Here is a 12,227-nt window from a genome sequence, read left to right on the forward strand (position 1 = left end):
TAAAAATGCATTAACTCCTCACAGGTGAATTGTAGTTATGATCATGTGCTTAGGTTCAATTTGCCATCCATTAACCTCGTAAAAATCTATAAATTGTGTACATTAATTCAAACCCTATTGATGTCAATGAAAGGCAAATCTTGAAAATCAATTCTGGCATAATATTGTCAAGGAAAACAAAGGATAAAAGTATCTGGGCATTATGAGAGGGATATGTACGAATGCAAAACATAATTTTACTAAATACAAATCAATGGGGAAAGGACTCTTTATTTTATGTGACTTCAGGGGTGATAGTTAAAAAAATAAAAGATGGCCACTTAGCCTTGGAGCTGCGCACATGGCGAGCTGTTTCAAGTCTCCTGTGGAGCATCATTTGATGGCCAGAGGAGGTGAATGCTGGACCCGCTCCCACCCGCCACTGACCACTTGTTCCTCTGCGGTCCCAGGCAAAATGGCACCTGCTCCTCCTCAGCCGACACAGCATGGTGATAGCTCATCGGGGAACCCCGGCCTTGCCAGCCTGAATAATGAACCACTGGATCAATCATCTCCTGTGAGCACATCTCCCCTTGCTTACAAGTCCACAGCACCCACTGAATCACTGATAGAGCAGTGTCCTTAGAGGATACTGACCATCAGACCTTAGTCACTACATTTTCAGCGCTATTGAAGTAGGGCCTGGCTGAAACAGCGAAGCAGATTAATATGACAATCAAAGCAGATCTGCAGGAGCTGGGGACTAGGATTGACACTATTGAGATCAAGCTAGAGGTGACGGTATCTCATACTAATCAAAACACCCCCTGCATAGAGAGTATACAGCAACAACTAGATCAAGCTCTGGCAAACATTGATGACTTGAAAAACAGGTCCTAAAGATACAATTTTCGTATACTGGGCCTACATGAGTCAGTTAAAGATGTGGACTCTGCTGTTCATACTTTTCTATTGGAACTTTTCCTGATCTACTGGAACATCAATTGGACCTGGATAGGGCCATCATGCCTTACAGCCCCAAAGTTCTGATGGACCATCATGCAATATAATCGTTAAGCCTCACTACTTCAAAACCAAGGCACTGTTTATGCAGAAGTCTAGGGAGGCATCCGCTCTCTCCTTCCTTGGCCATGCAGTTCAAGTGTTTGAGGACCTCTCCCCTTTTGCAGTCCAGAAACATAGGGCCCTTAAATCTCTACTTCTGGCTCTAACAAATAAGGCAATCAAATATAGATGTGTTTCCATACTATCTGTTTTTTACTTATGCCAACTGACAGCATTCTTTTTCTACCTTTGGGGAGGGAAACGCTTTATTGTTTCAGCTTGGGCTCCTTTCTCAAGATGCTTTATCTCCAGGGACCTCATCTCCTGCGGGCTTGGGTCATCTTGGAGGGGCCGCTTACCCTCTTTCTCCATTATGGCATCAAGCATCCTCTGGGTGTTCTAAAAAACTCTAGAGCCCCTTGAAGCTTTTGTATTCCCCTGAGGTTGTATTTATAGTTTCTTCTAGATCATCTTGGTTGATGGGAACTCTGGAACCCTCATGAGGTTCCCCTACGATGTGTCATTGGAACTTTAGTTATCATTTTTGCTCTTTGCATTTCTAATTTTATATTGGTTTTTACTTCTTTTGAGACAAGCTTTTCTGTTTCTGTGGCACTCTACACTGTTTTTTGTAGTCCTTTATGGGATGTGGCAATGGCTACACTTCAGTGGGCCTGTTTTTATATGCTTGTATTTTAGTTACTCGCAATATGCTTTAGTGTTCATATGACAGATGTGGGGACATCGTTTTTGTCTGCAGTTCCTTGATTTATAAGTTCTTCTAGCGTGTTCAGAGCATGAAGGAGCATGTATGCTCTGAACGCACGCACCGCCTGCTCCACCCCTAAACCCAGATGTGACATCAGCAGCCATTTCTGAGTATACCCGAGTGTCCTAGAAGCGATGGGAGCCACAAGCGTAGCCAATCAACTGTTCTTTGCACCCACACCACAGCACGTCCCCCCATGGAGTTGTTGAACTGTTCTTGCACCACGTGCGTTCACATATCTATAAGTTGCTTCATTTACATTGGTTAATCAAAGTTTTTAAATTGCTGCACTTAGATGACACTGCTCTCTTCTTTTGTTTGTATGTATTTGCAGAGTTTCTACTAGCTCTTTCTAGAGCCAGCAATCATCAAGTACCAGTCATTTCACCACCAGAGACTTTTATTAACATTCATGGACTTTATTTCTTTCTTAGGCTCAGGCCGCGTACAAACGGGCGGACTGTTCGCCCAACTTTGTCCGCTGAACAGTGTTTGGGCGGACAGTCCGCTCGTGTGTGGGCTTTCAGCGGACAGTTTCAGCGGACAGTTGGACGGACAAGGTTTTTCGGAATTTCCGAAAAACTGTCCGCTGAAACCTTGTTTGAGCGAACAGTCCGTCCGTGTGTAGGCTTGTTCGTCAAACAAAGTTGCGCGCATGCTCAGAAAGGATTTTCACGCCGAAAGCTATAATGCAGTGTATAGGACGTCGTATTTTTCGTCCCGTCGTACGTGCCGTTCACGTCATCGCGCACGGTTTCAGCAAACTGTTCGTCCGTCGTGTGTGGCCATGTCCGTCCATGCTAAGTTTGAGCGGACTGTTTGCCGAAACTGTTGGACGGACAAAGTTGGGCGAACAGTCCGCGCGTGTGTACGCGGCCTAAATCCTCTGTATGTGCCAATATCTCCAATATCTGTGTCCTTTTTTTTTTTTTTTTAGACTGTACCGATGGACTCTGCAGAGTGCTGTAGATGTTGTACACTATGTGTCAAAATGCTTCACATTTGATGGGAAAATCCTAAAATTAGGAACTATTGTAACATGTTTTCCATGCTCCACAGAATAACAGGGTTACCTATCACACAGCAAACCCATTTTTCACCACATAATCATCCTCCACCAGGGTTATCACGCCCTTTGAGGGGATTGGTCTATTTTATTCTCTTGGCAGCTAAAATTGCTATAGAGAGAGCGTGGAAGACATCCTCAGTTTTCATTCACAGTCTGGAGCACAAGATCTCCTGGACCATTATCCATGAAAAGGTTGTTAGTATTGTAAATGATCAAAAAGGCTTGTTTGAGCAAAGTTGGGAACCATGGGCAACTTATATGGATGTGTCCCTTTCCCTGACTCCAGTGCCTCCCGTGTATCCTAGGTCTCTTTCTTTTCTTCTTCTAATTATTGTTATTTTTCCTTTTTCTCCTTTATTCTCTTCTGTTTTTCCTCTGGTATTTCCCCTTTTTGTCCTCTTTTTTATGCAGTGACGTGCCAGTTACCGTACCTTTACTGTGGTGTGTTTTGCTGTGACTAATATTACTAACTGCTACATAAGTATATATTGTTAAGAACTAAATTTCTGCTTTATTGAACGTAGCATTGAGGATATGCTTGTTCTCTTGTTTCTGTTTTGTTGTTTTATGCTTTTATTTGTTGTACCCTTAGTCCTTTGATAAGGAGAGATAAGTAGTATTTATTAAAACTCATGGTACAAAGTGCAGTATCATTGTTTAAAAGCATCCATAAAATGTTATCCAAAGACACATGTAAGTACTTACATCAAATGCCAACATGCAAAGCTAGGCTGATGTGTACAGATAAAGGCAAGACCCAGTCCCCAAAGCATGAAATCACTCTCTATGCTCTGCCCAACTTGTTTATTGCACCTGCATGTCCTCAGGGGCCTCTGAGGCACTACACTATATCGCTTTTACTATCTTTTGGCTGTGTCTTATTTGTGCTTAGTACATACACTGCCCTTAATGAGAGAAGAGGATTTAAAGTACTGTACCAATTGCGCAGATGTTCAGGGATTATGTATTGAGCCTGTATTACTGCTTCATTTTTGGGCAGCTTGTATATGTGGTGAGTGCACAGTCTAACTTTTTGTGGAAGGACGTGCACGTTTATTGGTGTACATCTTTGGATCTTTAGTGAAGGGCATCCACACACATATGAATGGAAGTTTTGCATATTCTTATTAATATTCATCATAGTGGACTTTTCTATACTTACCTGTATATTTCTATTACTATTCATCCTAGTGGACTTTTTCATACTTACCTGTATATGACATTTGATTATGTTTATATTTATATTTTGATGATTGTGAGTTATTCATTATATTAGTTTATTATTTTGTCACAGTTTTTTTGTTTATTAGCACTGCAGAGTTATATTTGATATTGGAAGAGGTGTTCAGGTGTATCACCTTTTATTGCGCATGGCTGTCTGAGGTTTAAAGTGCTGACTATATTTTAGATTTATTACACATTTGAAGTCTGACTACAGAACTGTTTTCCACTTTGCAACAGTTCATTTTAACCCAGCTTTGGCCCAGAAAAGATGACTTTTTGGGACCATATACAGATATGGGGGGTTATTTGCTAAAGGAAAATCCACTTTGCACTGCGAGTGCACTTGAAAGTGCACTGAAAGTGAACTTAGAAGTAAAGTCACTGTAGATCCATGGGGGACATGTGAGGACAATAAAAAAACAGCATTTTAGCTTGCACATGATTAGATGATAAAATCAGCAGAGCTTCCACTGATTTCAGATCTACCCCTTAGATTTAGAGCGCCTGCACTTTCAAGTGCACTTACAGTGCAAAGTGGATTTGCCTTTTGTAAATAACCCCCACGGTTTCTTTTTTTGCATTATAGAGCTTTTAATTGCATTTTTGGATGGCATGGCAAACTATGTTCACAGCCAGTGATTTTTGAAAATATTCCTGAGCCCATGGAGTGATGACCATTACAGAATCATGCCTGTCATTGACACAGTGTCGTCTGGGGGGCCGAAGATCACTGGTATCCAATATTGCATTTTGGCTTTGTTTGTTGTGAACAGAAATTTCTCCAGATTCTCAGAATATTTTGATAATATTATGTATTGCAGATGATGATAAATTTAAAGTCTTTTTCTGACACACGCTAACTCTTTAACCACTTCCCACCCGGCCAATGCACATATACGGCTGGGCGGGAGCCGTCTACTCCTGATAGGACGTTCAGGAACGTCCATCAGGAGGAGCGGGATCACGCGCGCGCGTGCCCGCGCGCGCGTGCCCGCGCAGCGGCGCGATCCCGATGCGCCCGTGTCACCGGGACACGGCGCATCTCAGATCGGCAGGAGGGCTCTGTGATTGGCCCTCCTGATCACATGACGGCCGTGTCCAATCACGGCCGTCATGTGATGTAAACAAACAGCCGGTTGCTAGGCAATCGGCTCCTCCTCTCCTCACACAGAAGTCATCGCTGAGGAGAGGAGAGCAGATTGCTGCAGCCGGCTGATGATCAGTGAGTATGAGCTGTTTTTTACAGCTTTTTACTCACTGATCTTCAGTCTAGTGTAAACACACAACACACCACACAGTGTAAACACAGTCCCCCGATATGTCCCCATAACACACATGTCCCCAAAACATACATGTCTCCAAAAAATAAAAACACATGTCCCTAATAATAAAAACATGTCCCCCACATATGTCCCACTAAAGTCACTTGTCCCAATGATTATGTGCACACATATGTACGTGATCACCTGCACACATATGTACATGATCATTTGCGTACATATGTCCGCGATCACACAAACCAATTATTATACACTTAACGGAATTTTTTTTACCAAAAACATGTAGCAGAATACATTTTGGCTTAAATTTATGACAAAATTTGATTTGTTTTTTTTCCAAATTTCCAAAAAACGGAGTCGTGAATAAATACCACCAAAATAAATCTCAATTTGTGCGAACAAAATGATAAAAATTTAATTTGGGTACAGTGTAGCATGACCGCGCAATTGTCACTGAAAGCGCTAGAGCGATGAAAGCTGAAAATTGGGCTGGGAAGGAAGGGGGCGAAAGTGCCCTGTATTGTAGTGGTTAAGATGCTCTTTTTATAAAGATAAATTTTACTGATCTGTTGTCATTTGACCTAATTAGTTCCATAATGTTCTTCCAGCTCTTCCTTGTTAGTACCACTTACTTTGCCAGCTTTTAGTTGCCCTGTCCAAACTTTTTTTTTGAAACGTGTTGCTGCCATCAATTTCAAAATAATAAATTAAATGGCATATTTTCTCAGTTTAAACATTAGATTTTTTTTTCTATTGTGAATAAAATATGGGTTTATGTGATTTGTAAATAATTGCATTCTGTTTTTATGTAGATTTTACACAGCATCTTAACTTTTTTGGAATTGGTGTTGTCATTTTTATTTTTACTTTAAATGTGGCCTAGTAAAACCATTTACATGATGTGCAGCATGTCTACCTCTTGTCTCCAACATAATACACACATTTTTTCACATTTAAACCTATTTGTTTTTTGCCATGTTTAACAAAATTACAAGTTTTAAATTTTACAGCTATAGTGTTGTTTGATTTATGAGATTTTAGTTTACTGGGTGCAATTTTATTTCTTAGAGACAGGGCTTTACCTGGTACATTCTGAATCCCCAGGTTGGGATGTTGCAAGCCTTCACCAAGCTTGCCCAATAAATGACATGTATACCAATAAAACAGCTTTCCCTATTCTGGTATTTTTGCCCCCTTTTTGAAACATTGTACTTGTATGATGTTTTTGCAGATGACACCAGGCTACAGTATGCAGTGGAATAACATCTTTACAAGATGTCTCCAATTTACAAGCTGACCTCAATGCTCTGTCTAATTGGGCGACTATGTGGCAGATGAGGTTTAATGTTGATAAATGTAAAGTGCACTTGGGGCCTAAGAATATGCATGCATCATACATACTAGGGGGAGTTCAACTGGGGGGATCCATAATGGAGAAAGATCTGGGGGTTTTTCGTAGATCATAAGCTCAATAATAGCATGCAATGCCAAGCTGCGGTTTCCAAAGCGAGCAAAGTCCTTTCTTGTATTACGAGACATATGGACTCCAGAGAGAGAGATATCATTTTGCCCATGTTCAAATCATTAGTAAGACCTCATCTGGAATATGCAGTTCAGTTTTTGGCACCGGTTCTCAAAAAGGATATCGGGGAACTGGAGAAAGTGCAGAGAAGGGCAAACAAATTGATAAGAGGCATGGAGGAGCTCAGCTATGAGGAAAGATTAGAGGAACTGAATTTATTCACTCTTGATAAGAGGAGATTAAGCGGGGATATGATCCACATGTACAAATATATAAGGGGACCATATAGTGAACCTGGTGTTGAGTTATTCACTTTACAGTCAACAAAGAGGACAGGGGGGCACTCTTTACGGCTAGAGGAAAAGATATTTCACCTCCAAATAAGGAAAGGTTTCTTCACAGTAAGAGCTGTGAAAATGTGGAATAGACTCCCTTCAGAGGTAATTCTGGCCAGCTCAGTAGATTGCTTTAAGAAGGGCCTGGATTATTTCCTAAATGTACATAATATAACTGGGTATTAACATTTATAGGTAAAGTTGATCCGGGGAAATCCGATTGCCTCTCGGGGGATCAGGAAGGAATTTTTCCCCTGCTTTAGCAAATTGGATCATGCTCTGCTGGGGTTTTTCACCTTCCTCTGGATCAACTGTGGGTATAGAATTGGGTATGTGGGATTGTATGATATTTATATATATTTTTTTGTGGTTGAACTGGATGGACTTGTGTCTTTTTTCAACCTGACTAACTATGTAACTATGTATGACGAAAGACATCAGATGACTCTCTTCAAGTTCTCACATGTCACTTCTGGCCAGCCTGGAACACAAGTTGAATGCGGAACTGCCGACACGTCTCCATCTAACAGATGGGCCATTGAATGCATTCACAGTAGCAGTGGCTTTTTTTAAAGGTGGAAATTGTAGTATACATTTTTTAACCCCTTACAGACTGACCGCCACAGTTTTATGTCATCTGTTTGAAGGAGGATATCATTGTTATGGCAGCAGCTAGCGGGCAGTCCGCTACAAGTTAAAAGTGGTCTCTGCGGCAGATTCGCAGCAAGATCACATTTATCGGTGGCGGGAGAGGGGCTGGTGCCCTCCGCCGTTTACCGGAGCCCTCGGCAGCAGAGGCGATTGTGTCTTGTCACTTGCTGTGCATGGAGACAAGTGAGGGGAAGATGGCCCCCAACCGTCTCCATGACACTGCAGGGTGGAAGTGATGTCAAAACATCACTTCCACCCACAGCTCTTAAAGGGACTTTTTATAAAAAAAATTCTTTAAATTACAATTTTTTTTTATTGCATTTTTGTGTAAATATTAGATATGAGATCTTTTTGACCCCAGATCTCATATTTAAGAGGCCCTGTCATGCTTTTTTTCTATTACAAGGGATGTTTACATTCCTTTTAATAGGAATAAAAGTGACTTTTTTTTTAAACTGTGTAAAAATAAAAAATAAAAGTTAAAATAAATAAGAAAAAAAAACTAAATGCGCCCCATCCCGACGAGCTTGCGTGCAGAAGTGAACGCATAAGTATTGTCCGCATGTGAAAGCGGTGTTCAAACCACACATGTGAGGTATCACCGCGATCGGTAGCAATAATTCTAGCCCCAGAACTCCTCTGTAACTCAAAACATGTAACTTGTAGAATTTTTTCAACGTCGCCTATGGAGATTTTTAAGGGTAAAAGTTTGTCGCCATTCCACGGGTGGCCGCAATTTTGAAGCGTGACATGTTGGGTATCAATTTACTTGGCATAACATTTGGGGTTATTTACTAAAGGAAATCCACTTTGTATTGTAAGTGCACTTGGAATTAAAGTCGCTGTAGATCCAAGGGGGACATGCAAGGAAAATAAAAAACAGCATTTTATACAGATCGAGAGACAAGCGGTACCTAGGCACATGCTGGATTTCCTTATGTGGAGCCCTAAAAAGACGAGACCCCCGATCCTCTCCCCAACTCTTTCCCACTCCTTTGCAGTCTGGGACAGTTTAAAAAATAATTGTTGTCTAATCTCTCCATTGAAACCTTTGTCCTACATCTTCCACAATCCAGACTTTCCTCCGGGAATGGACATTAAAGCCTTTCAGTGGTGGCTTGACAAGGGTCTCTATAGAATAGGACACTTCCTTAGACCTATAGGCCCAATCTCTAAAGCCTACTGTGTCAGCAAACTGGATATGCCCCCCACCGAACTTTTTCGATTCGCTCAGATCTCGAATTTCCTACACAAAAAATGCAAGACTCTTCCTAGTGGTCCCCAGGTGACTTCATATGAAATATGGTGCGGTCAGTCCAATGAGCAGAGGGGGGGGGGGGGTTCAGTCATTTATAAAGCACTATCCTCCACACGCTCTAAAACGACTTACATGCAAGCTTGGGGGGAGGATCTCAACCAAACTTGGAGCCTTGACACCTGGCATGGACTTTTTCTTAAGTCCTTCAGAGGCATCCTTAACCCAAGTATGATAGAAGCTGGCGTCAAGGTGCTAACGAGATGGTACCTAGTCCCTTGGAAATTGGCTAAAATGTTCCCATCAACTTCTCCTCTGTGTTTCCGAGGCTGTGGCCTACGGGGTGACATGCTACACATTTGGTGGACTTGCCCCAGAATACGTCAGTTCTGGTATAGGATTTTTACCTGGATTTCCAAATTTTCCGCCATCCCTGTTTAGATGTCTCCTCTCGTGGCGCTCCTTAATTTCCCAGTAGAAGGAGTCTCCAGGAGTACACAACGCCTCATCACCTTTATCTTACTGGGAGCAAAGCTTACTCTTGCCAAAGCCTGGAAGACACCCACTATTTCCACCCTGATGGCCAAAAGGAAAATTTCATGGATCATGCTCCAGGAAAAGATGGCAAGTGTACTCCTGGATCGCTCGGACAAATTCAGGGCCACTTGGGAGCCCTGGGCGTGCTTTGTGGGTATTGCCCTGTCCACATAATTCCACACAGATTGGGATCCCGACTACAGCTTCATTACCCCCTAGTCGACTCCTGCTAGAAGATTTAATTTACCTTTCTCGTCCTTTTCTTTCCTCTCTCCTTTTTCCTCTCTTCTTCTCCATTTTTGCCTTTTTTGTGACGCTTAGCGACGGACAGTCTGTCGTAGGTGCTCCTTTGTAGAGCAGGGTGAGTAAAGCCTAATTCAGGGTCTGTCCTTGCACTACAATATAGGCTAAAGCCTGTTTTTACCGGCTCCTGGGATACCGGGGTTCATACACTCAACTGGTTACTTTGGGCTCTGACGCCCGTCCTGGATGTTGTTATAATCATCTCTGGATCTATATCGTTTATTAGCCAAGCAATATGTTTTTGTTACCTGTTTTTGTTTACTTAACTAGATTGTATTCTCTGGTGTACAATCCTCGCTCTCACTGACTTCAGTTTTGGTGAGGGGTTAGGGGTCCCCGATCACAACAAGAGCCCTTATGGGGTGACGGAAGACCCTCCCTCTTTCCTTTACATCCTTTTTAGCTGGGATTTTGAACAGATGTACAAGATAGTTCCTGTCTATTGGAGGCTTTTGACTCATCCAGGTACCTCAGTTTGTAATCCCCGTAGTGCTTACTCTATAATGGTTCATTGACTGTATTATGTTGATATGTTCGACTGTCAGCCTGCTTGGTAATTTCAGGACTACAAATATTTGTAATTTCGTGTTACCTCCTGATGTACTTCTGTCATATCTACATTGCTTCTGTTTCTTTTTCATTATGCAAAATAAAATATATTGAAACAAAAAAAAACAGCATTTTAGCGTGCACATGATTGGATGATAAAATCAGCAGAGCTTACACTCATTTCAGATCTTCCCCTTAGATTTACAGCGACTGCACTTTCGAGTGCATTTGCAGGGCAAAGTGGATTTGCCTTTCATAAATAACCGCCATTATCTTTCACAATATAAAAAAATTGGGCTAACTTTAATGTTGTCTTCATTTTTAATTTAAAAAAAGTGTATTTTTTCCCAAAAAACTGTGCTTGTAAGACTGCTGCGCAAACACGGTGTGACAGAAAGTATTGCATGACCGCCATTTTATTCTCTAGGGTGTTAGAAAAAAAATTATAATGTTTGGGGGTTCTAAGTAATTTTTTAGCAATAAAAAACCTGTTTTTAACATGTAAACAACCAATCCTTAAGTGGACAATTAAATAAATCAAAGGCTTTTTTACCCTATGAGGAGCTTCCTATCTTTCTTTTATTCTGGGCATATTATTCATCCCCGAAATCCGGAAGCCATAGCCAGGGGATCTTCATCCAAGAGGGGACATCGGAACATGCTAGAGTTTGGAGTACGGGGTTAGGTCCCTACAGGCAAGGGACCTGCACTTATGTAAGTACAGTACACATTGAAATTGTAGTGAATGGATATCTGCACCAGTCTGCGTAGGAAGAATATGATGTTCAGGGACTTGGACCTGCCTTTATTAACAATATCAGCGGTGGCTAAGTTGTCAGTGGAGAAGACCATGGTCTACCCCGCCCAGGTGTGTTCCCAGACCTGAACTGCCATGATGATAGGGTAAAGCTTAAACAATGGAGATGTCTGGCTGAACCCTGGGGACCAGGAGGATTTCTTACGGCCATGGACCTGCAAACCAATGGGTGCCAAAAATGTCAGCAAAGCCTATGGAGGCTGCAGCATATTTTACTATATGAGGTAAGGAGGCTGAAGCTGCTGGGATGAACATGGATATGCCATTCCAGTTCTCAAGGAAGTTATCCCACATTGCTAGATCTGCAGCAGCTGCCTGGTCTAGCCTGATGATTTGATTGGGGTCCTGTGCATGGGAAAGGAAGACCAGGAGGCGAGAAATGAAGGAACGCAACTTAGGGACAATCCTCACAGCAAAGTTCAGCATGCCTAATAGGGACTACAGATGTCTCTTGGTGCAACTTTGTGAGGTGGTGAAGGTGCGAATGAATGCCCTAATCCAGGATAGTTTTACAGGGGGTAGGCTGGCCTGCACAGAGCAGGTGTCAAGGGTGATTCCTAGGAAGGTGATGGACTGTGCAGAGCCTTACACTTTATGCTCTGCTTACCCTTAATTTGTCTAAATCTGACAGGGCTCATCGGGCTGTTCAATCAGTGGGGAAATGTTATCCAGGTAATGAATGACTTTCTGGCACTACATCTGATCCAAGTCAAAGGTCAGTTTGGTAGCAAATTAGTATGAATCTCCCCATATGATGCTCTGCCACTGCCACAAGGAAGGTTCAATTGGTAAGAGCTTAAAAGCTTCTGAAATGTCCGCCTTGGACAGCCATGCACCCATGCCTATGCTTATAATGGGCTTGTAGCCAAGTC

Source organism: Lithobates pipiens, unplaced genomic scaffold (genome assembly GCF_037356315.1).
Source record: "Lithobates pipiens isolate NorthernLeopardFrog02 unplaced genomic scaffold, aLitPip1_a1.2 Scaffold_19, whole genome shotgun sequence".
Taxonomy (NCBI): domain Eukaryota; kingdom Metazoa; phylum Chordata; class Amphibia; order Anura; family Ranidae; genus Lithobates; species Lithobates pipiens.